This window comes from Cherax quadricarinatus, chromosome 5 (assembly GCF_038502225.1).
Source record: "Cherax quadricarinatus isolate ZL_2023a chromosome 5, ASM3850222v1, whole genome shotgun sequence".
NCBI lineage: Eukaryota > Metazoa > Arthropoda > Malacostraca > Decapoda > Parastacidae > Cherax > Cherax quadricarinatus.
Genome location: NC_091296.1, coordinates 50,952,911 through 50,966,195, shown reverse-complemented (window position 1 = coordinate 50,966,195; position 13,285 = coordinate 50,952,911).

The window sequence follows — 13,285 nt, the reverse complement described above, 5'->3', positions numbered from 1 at the left end:
ACTCTTCTCCTGATAATCTTCTCCATGATTTTGCATACTATACATGTCAGTGACACTGGTCTGTAGTTTAATGCTTCATGTCTGTCTCCTTTTTTAAAGATTGGGACTACATTTTCTGTCTTCCATGCCTCAGGTAATCTCCCTGATTCGATAGATGTATTGAATATTGTTGTTAGGGGTACACATAGTGCCTCTGCTCCCTCTCTCAATACCCATGGGGAGATGTTATCTGGCCCTATTGCCTTTGAGGTATCTAGCTCACTCAGAAGCCTCTTCACTTCTTCCTCGGTTGTGTGCACTGTGTCCAGCACATGGTGGTGTGCCCCACCTCTCCGTCTTTCTGGAGCCCCTTCTGTCTCCTCTGTGAACACTTCTTTGAATCTCTTGTTGAGTTCCTGACATACTTCACGGTCATTTCTTGTTGTATCTCCTCCTTCCTTCCTTAGCCTGATTACCTGGTCCTTGACTGTTGTTTTCCTCCTGATGTGGCTGTACAACAGTTTTGGGCCAGATTTGGCTTTCGCTGCTATGTCATTTTCATATTGTCTTTGGGCCTCCCTTATCTGTGCATATTCGTTTCTGGCTCTACGACTGCTCTCCTTATTCTCCTGGGTCCTTTGCCTTCTATATTTCTTCCATTCCCTAGCACACTTGGTTTTTGCCTCCCTGCACCTTTGGGTGAACCATGGGCTCATCCTGGCTTTCTCATTATTCCTGTTACCCTTGGGTACAAACCTCTCCTCAGCCTCCTTGCATTTTGTTGCTACATATTCCATCATCTCATTAACTGGCTTCCCTGCCAGTTCTCTGTCCCACTGAACGCCGTTCAGAAAGTTCCTCATTCCTGTGTAGTCCCCTTTCTTGTAGTTTGGCTTCATTCGTCCTGGCCTCCCTGCTTCTCCCTCCACTTGTAGCTCTACTGTGTATTCGAAGCTGTGTGTGTGTGTGTGTGTGTGTGTGTGTGTGTGTGTGTAATCTTTCTCTGTATATACCCGCTTGTCTCTGAGAAAATTTGTATGTAATAATTTCGCAAAATAATTGTAAACTTATCTGATAAGCTTAGGTAAGTTTTTGTAAGGTTCTATTGGTACAATATTATTAATTTTTACATTAACTTAAAAAATATATTTTTAAACTTATAAGAGAAAATTTTGGAAAGGAATTAAATTTAAGAGTTCTTGTTAACTGACCAGCTTTATCTATTCACACGACATATATATGTCGTGCCGAATAGGCAGAACTTGCGATCTTGGCTTAAATAGCAACGCTCATCTTGCCATATAGGACAAGCTAAAATTTGTGTATGCAATAATTTCGCCAAAATCATTCTGGACCTAACGAAAAAAAAATATTTCATAGTGTTTGTTTAGTATTAAATTATTGTAAACAAATCTAAAATATATTTAGTTGGGTTAGGGTAAAATAAATTGTTCTTGTTATAATAAGGTTAGGTAAGTTTTCTAAGATTCTTTTGGTGCAAAATTATAAATTTTTACATCAGCATTAATGAAAAAAATATATCTTTATACGTATAAGAGAAAATTTCAGAAAAGACTTAATTTTAAATGAGTTTTTGCTAATTGACCAGTTTTACATATTTGGCACAACATATATATATATATATATATATATATATATATATATATATATATATATATATATATATATATATATATATATATGTGTGTGTGTGTGTGTGTGTGTGTGTGTGTGTGTGTGTGTGTGACCCACACACACAGGACCCCTGCAACCACAAATGAGTACAAATCGGTGAATACGTACACTCACACGCACGCACACACACACACACACACACACACACACACACACACACACACACACACACACACACACACACACACACACACACACACACGAGAAACAAATATGTCCACATTACTGACTCTGGAAACTGGCATACTGGTCAGTAATTATCCTCTCACAATTGTTTGCTTGCTTGTAGAACAGGCTTTTGCTGGTAGACAGGTGCTTGCTGCCTTCATTTTGCTCAAACTAACTAATTAGTGACTCCCTTTGGCTGACACTGTCAGTATAATTCTTGTTTTTTCATAAAGGACAATCATTGGCATTTCCGTCAATGTATCTAGCTGTCTGCCGCTTTATATGTCTCAGCCTTTGCTTTCTAGCCTTCACTAGATGGGTCTGTGTGTTTATAATCATATATATATATATATATATATATATATATATATATATATATATATATATATATATATATATATATATATGCAAAACAACCACTCTGAAAGAATAGAGAAATTCCAAGCGCTTTCGTGACTAGTCACGACAGCGCTTAGAATTTCTCTATTCTTTCAGAGTGGTTGTTTTGCATATTCTGAAATCACCTGTTTACTGTGATCTTATTGCATATATATATATATATATATATATATATATATATATATATATATATATATATATATATATATATATATATATATATATATATTACATTTACAGGGAACTCAGCTACCTATTATGCACACTAGAGGTCTCTTGTGTAAAAACGCAAATGTTTAAGCGCTTGAAAAAATTCTGTGCTCGCAACATAAAACATGAAGGTGTTATCTGCAGTGTTATCTTTACTGATATGATGGTCCATTTTAATATAGATACTCGAATACACGAGACTGAAGAATATACTGAATTCTCTGCTAAAAATAAGTAGTGAATCAAATTTTATTTTCGGACTGATTTAGAAGTAGGCACTATTTCATCTGATACGAATGACGGTGCATGCAACGGTTGACTGTTGCAAGCAATAAAGAAGAGATAGAGGAACGAAAGGACCTTTTATTAAGAATGGTTTTCTCTCAGTCATTGCTTGCGTGACACTCGCCTGTCACTCCAGCACCCTCTTTCTATTATTAATAAAAATCCCAGAATAGAAAGAGAGAAAACCAATGGCTGAGAGGAGTCGGAAATTACAATAAAAGCCCTCAAGGAATATTTACTATCAAGGCAAACAATGAATATCATATCCGTCTTTACTATTATGAACTGTAACCCACAGACATCAGGAAAAATAGAGCTCTCGGGCAAATATACACCACTCTGTATTAAGTATGAATTTATTAGGAATAAAACATTTTTAATGGTAGTTTTAATAGCGGAAGCTAAACGTAACTACCAATGTACGGAAAAATTAAAGACTCTCTTTATATACACCTGAGTAAGACTCAGAATATTATTTAACATTAAGATTAATGATACGAAATAAAACTGGATTTATTTACCTGTAACTTACTAAATGTTCGAACACCTGTTTTGATAACTGAAATTCTGTAAGAATACTCATTCTGAGGTAAGTCTACACAGACGGTATATTTACACCTATGCGCAAATATTCACTTTTCAGCAGCTCTTTTTCTCCCCCTATCAATGCAACTCTCATTTCACATTCACGGCTCGTCCTCCTCAATAGTATTTTCTTTACAAAATGCCGAAGATCCGATCCCGTCTATCCCTGTAAGGATATGGTGTTGTAAGTAAAGAAAGTGTATTTAAAAGGACAGTGTCCACTCCCAAACTATCTTGAGGAAGTGACCTGTAGTAAATAACAGGTCATAAATAACAGGTATGTAGGTATGCAGGTGTTTATATACCTAAACTGAGTAGAAACCTTGCAATGTAAAACAGCAAAAGAATACAGTTCCTTATTATCTACGATATTCTAATAGGAATTAGCTATTAGCCTCACATAATTCGCTCACCCTGAGGAAAGTCGTCAGAAACAGTGTGCAAATCTATTACTGAACAAGACCCATGAGAAAATATATGCAGTCCACAGGACAGTGCACACACAATGAAATCAGTACCCATCTTCAAGCGGGGCATCCAATTTACAACCTATCACACAAGGCTGTACTCTCTGACCTTATCACCAGTAAACTGCACCTGCATTACACTCTGTCACCCTCACTACCACACAAGCAGTGTGGTAATGCAGTACCCCTAGACACTAGTACTACCACGTAGGGCCGTACAACCCAAAGCTAATAGTCTTAAACTGAAATCAACGAGCAACAAGATATTTTGGGATAGTCTGAAAGATTTTTCGGACAGCAATCGATTTTTGATACTGTTCCTTGAAATATAGGAAATTGTATTCGGCAGTTTATATCCAGTCACAATAACTAGGTTTTTACTTTCATTTTTCACTGCCAAAATTTCAGTTACATCATGTGCAGTGTTAAGTTACTCTCACTTATAGGCCATCCTTCCCCTCCTCCCTTGTTGCCTGTTCTTTCAGTCGCATCTAATTAAGTTGTACCCAGATATCCATTTTTCGTTGGCAAATTATTTTGTGTGGGTCTCTGTGAATGTTGCGAACATTGCATTTAACTCCTTGAGGAATCCACTAATTAACGGTATTATGTTGTTGGCGGACTGTTTAAAAGTTTTTTTTTTTTTTTGGGGGGGAGGGGGGGGGGGGGGTTGGCATTAACATCTCTGACTCTTGACTTGGGGAGGGGCACTGACTGTGCCTCCAGTTCAACAACCTCTGATGTAGCGGAATATTTTTGCCATTTTTTCTTCTTTCGGGCACTAAAAAAAAATCTCTCATTTTTGAATGGTTAGGTCCCATGGTTTGTGGACTTTCCAACTCCTGGTCCCTTTCATATTGTATACAAGGTGGTTTGAGTTATAGAGTTGTTTCTCATGTACCACAGCATGACACATTCCAAGTTGAGTCTGCAGGAAGTATAACAACAAACTGCTCTAGTAAGGAGATCACGACATATTTTGGTTAATCAAAAATGCATGTCTCATTCGTTTGCCTAGATATTCCATACCTACAGATACTCCAAGCATTAAACTCTTTCATTTCTGTTTCGGTTGGCTGAGATTGCTGGAGGCTGGGTTCCCAATTGGTGTAGTTTCTAGATCTGCACCATCTTTAATAACAGCATCGGGACGAGTAACACCACCACAGTTTCTTAAACTATATCAACATAATCTTCAGTGATAGCACCAGAATCAACAACAACACCAGCTGTTTCCAGAACTGTTTCAACAACCTTCAGAAGCAGAATCCGAACCAGCAAGGGCACCCCTGAAACACTCTTTTGTATTTTTAGATATATACAGTTTACTTCTTTAGAAACACACCAGAACCAGCATCACCACATGACACTATACCAGCAATATCTTCGAAAAGATCATCTAAACTAGCAACAGCAGATACTGGAGCACTATTCCGCATTATAGACTCGGCTTTGCTTGTGGTGGACATCGCTTCTTCCTCATCTGTGGTGTTGTACAGTTGTATTCTTGGGACACCTGTGCTACGTTTCATGTGTTCCGTTTCTACCTCTTATGTGCAGTAAGAATGTTTCTGAACCTCTCTGAATTATTCTGTCTCTGTGTATCTAGGACTACTCTACACTCTTCACCTTCAAAACTCACATAATTCTGATAACTCGTGAAATTCAGTGCCATTAAACCTACACCAAACTTTCCCGCCCGAACATCCAACATTCCTTCCCCAATATCCAACATTCCCCTCACTCATACCCAGTATTCCTTCACCTGCACTCATTTCCTCCAACATTTCCCTCACCCCACACCCAACGTTTCCCCTCACCCACACCAAATATTTCTCTTACCAACACCCAACATTTCTCTCATCCACACTCGACATTCCCTCATCAACATCCAGCATTCCACTACCCAACATTCCATCTACACCCAACATTCCCTCACACTCAACCTTTCCCTACACAACTTTCTTTACTCTCATCCAGCTGCTTTAACTCATACCTAACTTTTTCCAACACTTTGTTTTATGATTTATTTTTGTGTTTGTTGGACCACTCATTCATCTATTGCATTTCTATAACTATTCCCATATATATTCCTGTTACGTTTCATTTAGGTTCTCTCACTCTCTCCTGTGCATCACTGCATTTCATTTATGGTGTATCTGAGTCCTTTACGTATCACTCACTGACTGTTACTTCTCATTTATTAGAGAGCTACGTGGAGGTCTCTCTCTCTTTATCTCTCCTTCACTCGGTGGATGAATATAGAAGTACTCAGAAGTCCTGGCTAGCTTGGACCAGTATCCGTGGACATCGAAAATGAATTCCAATATTGTCAAGTTGAAAGTAATGTTTTCTGGATATAACAATTTCATTTATATCTACAGAATTCCTGGGTATCTACTAGCAGAGACAAAAGAGAAGCTGGATCTTGCCAGAAATCATTACCAAAGACGAGAAAATTACTGAACAATGCCGAAGCGCGAGCACCGAGGCCATCTAAATGCTAAATAGAAGATGAGGTCTACAGATCTCATGTTTACAATACTGTTCGTAGAAGAGAATCTGTAGAGTATAAAGCCAAGTTTAGCCATTCTCCATTCTCATACCTTTATTAAAATGTTAACCTGAGATAAATGTATCCATCACTGTACATTTAATAATCTTGAACGGTCATTTTACATGGTACTTTGAAACGGACATAATTCCTACTTTAGCTGGACAGTAAGATCATTCACCACTGATCTCTGAAATAAATGTTAATGAACCAGCGAAAGAAGCTCTGATCGATCTACAAACCTCTTACACAAATAACCCGCACATAAAAGAGAGAAGCTTACGACGACGTAAGCTTCTCTCTTTTATGTGCGGGTTATTTGTGTATCGTTCCAGTCACGGTATTGTGCCTTTTTGTTATTTACAAACCTCTTCTTGTATGAAATAAGAAACTGCAAGAGTTGATTTTAGCAATGCAAGGAATTCGCGAGAGCACTGCGTACCTTGTTCCAAGGTTCGTAGGTTCGAGTCTCCTTCAACCAGAGATCAGTGTTTGTGTATATTTCGCCTGCTCTCGCGAATTCCTTACACACACACACACACACACATATATATATATATATATATATATATATATATATATATATATATATATATATATATATATATATATATATATATATATATATATATATATATATATATATATATATATATATATATATATATATATATATATATATATATATATATATATATATATTATAAACTATCGCAAACCAAGCGATACAAGATGCTAAACAACCACGGAGGGAGTAGAATGATAGCTCTAGGCCTTTCGTGTTGCAATCAACACATCATCAGGAGCTTGCAAAATTGCAGAAAAGAGGAGGGTTTCCACGCAAATACATTCCCAGTGGACTGAGTTCACTGGAGTGAGAGAGGGAGAGAGGAGAAGGCACCGGAAGTGCCCACAGGCACAACAGCCAGAAGGATGAATATTGTAGCATTAGAAAAATTCCACGAGCATTGATATTGTAACCTAAACGAAATTAACGTAGGAATAATAATAAATTCAGTCATATTCCGCTATGACAACAATAACTTTAAATGCGTATTTAAATATTGTCTGCGACATAGGAGTCACTGGCAATTATATTATATCCTCCACAGGGCAACGTGGAGGGTATAATATAATTGCCAGTGGCCTTTAAATGACGAGAGAAAACCCTACCGTATAGAGGGGAGACTTCTCAAAGCAATGTAAAAGAAAGAGGGCTCGTTAAAGGGAGGTCAGGCATCTGCAATGACAAGATGGCCACCGATATTCCTCGGTGTGACACATTTAAGACAGTCTGATGCATACGTATAAGAGCCCAATTTTAAACTGTATACTATGGCCTCAACTAAAAATGTATCTAATTTGAACAGCCCGTCACTGATATTGTATAATGACTGCCTATCATGCTTAATCATTGCCGAGTCTACAATATTCCTTTCAAGCCAGGAGAAACAAGGAAAGATGACTCTTGCTTCCAGCCAATTTGCAGGGTTCTTACAGGCTCTAATATGGTTGAAAATCGCGTTCGACTGTGCTATACGTATCGAATAACGGTGCTGGGACATTCTCACCTCCAATGACTTTCCAGTTTGTCCCAAATAGGAGAGGCTGCAACCAACTCTGTAGACACCACCAGCACGTTGTTGTGGTGCATTCTTTATCAAGATGCCTCTAACAATTCGTGAATTTTTAAAAACTACTTGTATATTAAAGCTTCTAAGAGCATTCGGTAGGATAGATAAATTCTGGTTACATGGGAGGAGCAACACATTCTTGGTCTGAGGAGTTATCCTAGGTTCTGTCCTGTAATAAGTTTTCTTAGCTGTCAGCAAGGCAGATTTCATAAACATCTTAGGATATCGCAGTTTCGTGCCAATGTCAGATATTTTCCTAATTTCTTCATCTAGGAACTCCGGACTGCACACTCTATAGGCTCTCAAAAACATAGTAAGAAATACACTCCTTTTGACTCTAGTCTCATGGTTAGAGTAATAGTGAATGTATGAGCACACATTGGTAACCTTCTTATATACTGTAAACTTAAACTTTCTATCAACCCGGTGTATCAACACATCTAAGAATGGAAGTTTACAGTCCACCTTTCTCCACGGTGAATTTAATAGACGGGACTAAAGCGTTCAGTCTTGGTAAAAACGTTTCCAGGGCCATATCGTGTGGCCAAAGACACAAGATGTCGTCCTTATATCTGAACCATTTAGCTCTACATGGCAGGATATCTTTCAACAATCAAGCTTCAAAAAATTCCATATACAGATTGCTCAATAAAGGGGATAACGGATTACCCAGCGCCATTCCTTGCTTTTGAGCATAGTATTTCCCCTCAAACTCAAACTTGCAATCAACTAAACAAAGCTTATTCAATTCAATAATGGTATTTTTATCAAAAAGCAAAGAGAACTTACCTAATTCTTCTTCCAAATATCCCAGCAAGTAGGGAACAGGGATTCTCGTGAACAACGCAGTGACATCAAAACTGTCAAGTGTAAAATCATTAGACATGCTGATATTTTGTAATTTGTCGATGAGATCAACATTGTTTTTTAAGTGGGCGTCAGAAATGTTGCCAAGCAAAGGAGTTAATATTTTTACCAACCATTTTGACAAGGTATATGATGCCGACCCTACAGAACTAATTATAGGTCTGGCTGGAAAACCTGGCTTGTGGGTTTTAATCAAACTGTACATGTAAGTGAGTGTCGCAGATCTCGCTGATAACTGTTTAATTAATTCCTCATGGCCTCTCATTATGGATCTAAGTTTGTAGATGAATGGTTCACAGAACCGACACGTTGATAAATTAGACATATGCGCAACTCTTGGGTATCTTTATTGAGGAAACGTTTCGCCATACAGTGGCTTCATCAGTCCATGCAAAGGAGAAACTTAGACTGACGAAGCCACTGTGTGGCGAAGCGTTTCCTCAATAAAGATACCCAAGAGTTGCACATGTGTCTAATTTATCAATGGAATTAAGTTGTTTATTAAATTTACTATTAACCTGGTCCAAAGGGTTCTTATTAAGAGCTATGTAAGTATCCCTGTCTTCTTATAGTGTGTTCATTTTTCCGCTATAATCTACCTTGTCCATAATAACCATCGCATTTTCTTTGTCCACTTTCATAGATGAAGTCTAGGATCTTTCTTCATTTCATGGTACGACTTAATAAATCTTTGAGGACAGTTCGGTTCCAAAGGTCTGAGCAAAGCTCCATATACCATACCTTTGCAGATGTTGAACGTTTCAGGTGATAAGTCCCCTTGTTTTTCCAAATTGCAAAATATTCATACTACTGGCTGTTGTGCCTGTGGGCACTTCCGGTGCCTTCTGTCTCCCTCTCTCACTCCAGTGAACGCGGTCCTCTGGGAATATATTCGCGTGGAAACCCTCCTCTTTTCTGAAATTTTGCAAGCTCCTGATGATGTGTTGATTGCAACACGAAAGGCCTAGAGCTATCATTCTACTCCCCCCGTGATTGTTTAGCATCTTGTATCGCTTGGTTTGCGATAGTTTATATATAATATATATATATAATATATAATAATATATATATATATATATATATATATATATATATATATATATATATATATATATATATATATATGTCGTGCCGAATAGGCAGAACTTGCGATCTTGGCTTAAATAGCAACGCTTTTCTTGCAATATAGGACAAGTGAAAATTTGTGTATGTAATAATTTCGCCAAAATCATTCTGAACCTAACGGAAAAAATATATTTCACTGTAATTTAGTATTAAATTACTGTACACAAATCTGAAATATATTTAGTTGGGTTAGGCTAAAATAAATTGTTCTTGTTATAATAAGGTTAGGTAAGTTTTCTAAGTTCCTTTTGATGCAAAATTATAAATTTTTACATTAACATTAATGAAAAAAATATATCTTTAAACGTATAAGAGAAAATTTTAGAAAGGCTTTAATTTTAAATGAGTTCTTGCTAACTGACCAGTTTTACATACTCGGCACGACATATATATGTATATGTTGTGTTCTTGCTGTGCCTGTTTTCCATGTTTATAACATTGGATGTACAGTATCCGTGGCAATGTTTAGCAGGAATGAAATGAATTATTTGTCCATGTTGTCTCGCTTTTCGGTAGCAGACGTACTATGTATTTCGCCTGCACAATGTTAGATGGTGGTGGCTGCTGTAGTGACTAGCTCCGCCACGACTGAGTGAAAGTGATTTGCTAGGAAACATTTTGTCTTCACACAACCACCAATATCGTCCTCACACACGCACACAAACTCTTGCAGGCTGAGAGGGATAGGATGAACCAGACTAATTTCAGCACTACGTATTCTGCCCACCTCTGTGGTATATCCCATAATGTGTGCTGGAACTGGTGAAGGGCACGCAACGCCAAAATATATTTTAACATTTTCTTACTGAATTTAAATAGCTTACTTGCAGTTACCATTAACCCATTTTCGTTTTCTAAGGTTCCATTTATTGCACGAAGGTGTAGTCGGAGAAATAATGACGAGAACAACTACAAAAAAGAATTTTAAAGAAGACTAGAAGCTTGGGCAAAATTTAAATGTAAAATGCAATTCCATCTGAATTTTATTCTCATATAGGATATTTGCCGAGGGTTTCTCAATAATCAAGCATTATAAAACGAATTTCTCGCCAAAAGAGAAGACATCTTGCTGCTGAAAGTCGATAGGAATGAGCAAAAGGCATGTTGACAATTTTCATTTGGCTGGAAGCGTACACTTGAAAGTTTCTAATATTATTGTTGCTTGTGTTATTTAACATTGTTGTTGCTTGTGTGGCGCCTAACATTGTTTTATGACACTTATCATTGTTACGTGTCACTTAACAATGTTGCTTTATTATTTGCCACTTACATGTCACTTAACATTATTGTGTCACTAGTGTGTCACTTTACCTTATTCTGTCCCAGAAGGAGCCGAGAGGAAGAGGCGGAATGTCAAACTTCCCTGTCGATCCTATACCAATTAGGTTTTTCCTCTACCTTTGTAATATATTACGTAATTTTGAAGAGGTTCCTGCCAAATACTTTTTCTCGCAGAAGTTGGCACAGGTCTGTTTTTTTCATTTGGAATGAAAATATTAACTTAAATCAATTTTCATTCAACTCCTAACTATTCAATGTTTTTAAAATAAATCATTTATTTTAACACTACTTAAAATGTAACTTATTTTAGGTAGTACGAAAATTCCCTTTTTTCTCTATGAAAAACTGCAAACAATGAATGAAGTTGAACAACAGACGGGAAAAAAAAATAACATCAATACAGCTGATATGTGCATCATACGCTGTGAAGAGTCGTACAACAAACATTTCTCTTACTAACAGAGCTCATCGACCCAGAAGATAAAACGGCTATATTAAAAAATTCAAAGTGAAAATGGATATCCGAGACAAATGCCAGAGGTTATCGGGAAATTTTAATATGTTTTGCGAGCGCGACGCAGTAGTTTCTCAGTCATATTTCTCTCAGAACATCCGTAAAGATTGAATCATCAAAGAGCCTGTTGACCCAGATTTTTTTTTATTTAGGTATCATAAGAAGCGGGATGCTTATACTCGTTCACTAATTTCGTTCCTCCTTTTCTCTAGTATATTTATTTCCGATAAATTAAGACCTTTAGGGTCGATCTCAAACTTTCAGTGATAAGGTATCGTCTATCAACTAAGCGCGAGATTGTTATTAGACAGTTTTGGATCTAATTCTGGATGGATTATATTCCCCTTTCTGTTGCAGTACACTAAAATTTGCACTGATTTTACGACCCACGTGATGCACTGGGTAGCATGAACTTGAAACATTCTGGAAATCTTAATAGTTTGATATTTTTATCTCCTTGAGCATTTTTATATTTTGTAAAAGCTTTACGATATATATTTTCGTTTTAAAACGGTGATTCCTTTCTTTCATAAAGAAAGACCTTAAAGTTTAAATATTAGTTTTAATTTTTTTTATCGAGATTTCTTTTACCTTTTTATTGGGTGTATCTCTCAAATTGTAAATTTAATTTTTTTTTGTTGAGTAGAGATAATGTTTGTATATAATTTCCGGCTAGGCGCCCATACTTATCTGGGGTCTGGCTTCATGGTGAAGTACTGTGTACTGATACAGAGTTTGTAGGTAGCATTGTGGCAGACGTTGCAAATGTATGGAAGAGGAGGCTGGTTACTGAAAGCAGTGGAAAGTTTTTACGAGGATAGTGAGGCTCAGGTTAGAGAATGTAGAACAGAGGGAGATTATTTCCCGGTAAAAGTGGGCCTTAGACAAGGATGTGAGACGTCACCATGGTTGTTCAATATATATATGGATGGGGTTGTAAGAGAAGCAAATGCTTGGGTATTGGCAAGAGGTTTGGGGTTAAAAGATAAAGAATTTAACACAAAGTGGGAGTTGTCACAGTTGCTCTTTGCTGATGACACTGTGTTTTTAGAGAATTCTGAAGAGAAGTTGCAGGGGTTGGTGTATGAGTTTGGTAGAGTATGTAAAATAATAAAACTGAAAGTGAATATAGGAAAGAGTAAGGTGATGAGGAAAACAAACAAAAATATGCAACGAAAGACTGGGTATCAGGTTGGAGGGAGAGAGTATGGAGGAGGTGAGTGTTTTCAGATATTTAGGGGTGGACATGTCAGCAGATGGATCTATGAGAGATGAAGTGAAGCATAGAATTGACGAGGGGAAAAGGTAAGTGGTACTCTGAAGAGTCTTTGGAGACAAAGAACTTTGTCCTTGGAAGCAAAGAGGGGAATACATGAGAGTATAGTTCTACCAACACTCTCATATGGGTATGAAACATGAGTGATGAATGTTGCAACAAGGAGAAGGCTGGAGGCAGTGGAGATGTCATGTCTGAGGGCAATGTGTGGTGTGAATATAATGGAGAGAAATCGTAGTTTAGAAA